The sequence below is a fragment of the Tachypleus tridentatus genome, chromosome 8, assembly GCF_004210375.1.
Source record: "Tachypleus tridentatus isolate NWPU-2018 chromosome 8, ASM421037v1, whole genome shotgun sequence".
Classification (NCBI taxonomy): Eukaryota; Metazoa; Arthropoda; class Merostomata; order Xiphosura; family Limulidae; genus Tachypleus; species Tachypleus tridentatus.
Window position 1 is genome coordinate 152,338,565 of NC_134832.1, and position 3,601 is coordinate 152,342,165.

The following is a 3,601-nucleotide window of genomic DNA, read 5'->3' on the forward strand; positions in this document are numbered from 1 at the left end:
AATTCTGGTCAGTCAAGTTGAAAGCCTTGAAACACGTATGATGTCTGCATCCCAAAGTTTCTCAACATAAATCTGGTTGAATTAGAAAAACAAAGATGGTAACTATAAGAATTTGTGACCATATCCAAAACCACCAAAGATCAAAGTAAAGAAAACAAGCCCAAATGACGTTTCCTACAAAAACTAAAAAATTGCAGAAATAAAATTGATAATTCAGTCTTTAAAAAAAGAAGTTTGCAGAAGCTGTTTTTAAGGAAGAAACTGTGCAATGACTTGTCTTTTTTCTGTACACTAAGGATTGAACCATAAACTTTATTAGCATATTATGAGGTTTGCCACTGAGACATTATAGATTAAAGAAAACAAAGTTGCTAATGAAATGATACTTATAAGCAACTTTTTGCTGTAGCAGTAAAAGGTTAATAACTTGAAGAATAACAAATAAGTTACATAGACAATTTTTCAAGACAAGTAAAAAACTACTGGAATAAAAATGATAAAAAAATAAACTTGTGATTGGTAGTAACATTAGAACAGGCACATTAGGATACTGAGAGTTCTGCATATAATTCCAATGAAACCAAAACTGATTTCAATAGATGGAAATACCAGCCATGAATGACTAACCACCAATATAGCAGATATACATTACTACTGAAGAGAAATGTATACAGAATTTAAAGGTTAGTTTAAAAAAAATACAATAAATTTTACAGTTTATTCCGTTTGGGTGGAGGACTTCTTACTGTCAAAATTCGTAGATTGCCCGTGATACAGTTGTGACATGAGATCAGTAAATAGAAATTGCAGTGTAAACATTTTATAAATGTCATAATTCTAATGTTCCCTGGTAGATACCCAATTAAAAATATTGTGCTACTGTTTGGGACAGAACCTTCCAGAAACTCAGTGTTCATATTTGAGAATATTACCATATGATTGAAGTAAGAACTTTCAACACAGTTACATTAGGTATATTCAATACTTCAACTTGATGCATCCATAAAATTCTAAAGAGTTATTGACATCTTTTCCGTTTTGTTTTCTTTGGGCAAGTGAATATTTTATGTATTGTGCGATTGATAAGTGTACGAACTTGAAAGCACTGTAGCTAGCCTGGCTACTTTGTGTTAATATGTAATTTCCAAAATCTTCACTAATGTAAACGCTAGAGTAAAAACACCAGAACATTGAAATTATACGTTTCCAAACAAAAAGTCCATTTGTGGGAGAGCAGTGAGTTTACAGACTAAATGCTAAAATCTGGTGTTAAACAAACAATAGTTTCCAAAGAAACATTTGTGGAACTCTGTTGAATGATATTTATTATTAATTACCAACACTAAAAATGGCAAAAAATTTTATTTCTGCTAAAATTTCATTTACTTATTCGTGATCTGTGGTGATTGGTTGGTGAATGACTGTTTGCAAGTCAACAATTCTTTTAATGTTGATACTTTGATAACAACAAGTGTTAAACATGTCAAATTTATCACTTTTGATCTAAATAGATGACTTGCTCTTATCAGAAAATAAGAAAGCAAACAGTTATAGAGCAGTTAGAAAACAAGAAACTTCAGTTAATATATTTTATATCTGTTTACCAGTTTTACAATCTTATATTTTAAATGATTCCTTATAGTAGGTAGGGCAAATAACTCATTATGTAACTTTGTGCAAGAAACAATCTTTATACACTAAAGTTATTTCAATATCTTGCCTTGATAGTTTGAACGTTTCTTATTAATATCCGAGAGTGTGCTAGCACTATGTAGGTAAACAATGAACTACGAGATTTGTCTGTCGACAAAGGGATGCACCATTAATTATTTCGCTTACAGTTTTTCTACATGAACAGAAATTATATTATCAGAATATTATAAAAGCCACCATTACTACGCGGTTGACTCAGCAGATAGTCCGATGTGGTTTTGTTATAAAAAACACACACATGCCAATAAAACTGAGCACGAAAATTACACGTCATAAAATTTGTACCTGTGTAAACATAAATAAGAGTACGTATATGCTACATAATGATATAATTTATACAGTTACTGTGTAATTACATTTTACTTTTTATCGAGTTTAGGAAGATATTTAATTAGTTTACCCTAGTATTTCTAGTTTGGTTTGGTTTGAATTTCGCGCAAATCTACACAACGGCTATCTGCGCTAGTCGTCCCTAATTTAGCAGTGTAAGATTAGAGGGAAGGCAACAAATTTTTGTGTGCTTAGTTTCCTGTGTCTGTCTATTATCTTGGGTTACGTAGGCGCAGCTGTTAGGAAGTTGTCATTTTTCTACATCACCTGGTTTTGTTCAGCGATGGTTGTAACCGGCATATAAAACGTGGATGTTTGTTTTTCTACGTAAAATTTTTTTCATTTTCATTTCCGGATTATATTTCTGCAGTTAGTAATATATCTAATATTCTAAATGTTATATTTTTATTGTATCTAAAAATAATTTTAACACCTTATAAATATAACAAATGAGAGAGGTCTTGTAAATATTTATTGTGAGAATTTAAGCTGTCTTTGTCTTAAATATTAATTCTTCCCTGAATTCAGTGTCTTCTATTCTGTGTGTTTTTCAATTTCGCGCAAAGCTAGGGTTACCTGCACCAGCCGTCCCTAATTTAGCAGTGTAACACTAGAGGGAAGACAACTAGTCATCACCACCCACTGTCAACTATTATACTATTCCTTTTACCAACGAATAGTGTGATTCGTCGTACATTATAATGCTCCTACGGCTGGTGGGACATCTGTAAATCTATTCATTTACAAGACTACGAGGTCTGTTCAAAAAAAATACGCGGACTGACGTCATAAAACAAAACGTACTTTATTTAGAAGTTACAGGTCTGGGACCCCTTCAAAGTACTCTCCTCCCCAACGCACACACTTATCCCAACGGTGTTTCCACTTGTTGAAACAGTCCTGGTACGCTTCTTTTGTAATGTCCTCCAGCTCCTTCGTCGCATTTGCCTTAATCTCGGGAATCGTCTCAAATCTTCTTCCTTTCAAGGGTCTTTTGAGTTTGGGGAACAAGAAAAAATCGCAAGGAGCAAGGTCAGGTGAGTAGTTGGGGGGGGGGGGAAGAACAGTGATCGAGTGTTTGGCCAAAAACTCACGAGTTGTGAGAGATGAATTTCGCAGCAACGCGGTGCATCTTCAATTTTTCGGTCAAAATCTCGTAACAAGATCCAACTGATATCCCACACTCTTCAGCAAACTCCCTGACAGTCAGACGTCGATTTGCCCGCACCAGGGTGTTGATTTTGTCGACGTGTGGGTCGTCAGTTGACGTGGAAGGACGTCCAGGACGCTCATCATCTTCAATGGACTGTCGACCATCCTTAAAACGTTCATGCCACTTGAAACATGCTGTACGCTTCATAGCAACATCACCGTAAGCCGTGTTAAGCATAGCAAAAGTTTCAGTCGCAGATTTTCCAAGTTTAACACAAAATTTCACAGCAAGTCGTTGCTCCTTCAGGTCATTCATTCTGAAATCCGCCAAACGAAAAAAATCGCACTTCACTTAAAACCGCGTAGCTAATACACAAATGAAGATATCTGCAATCGGGAAATGGCG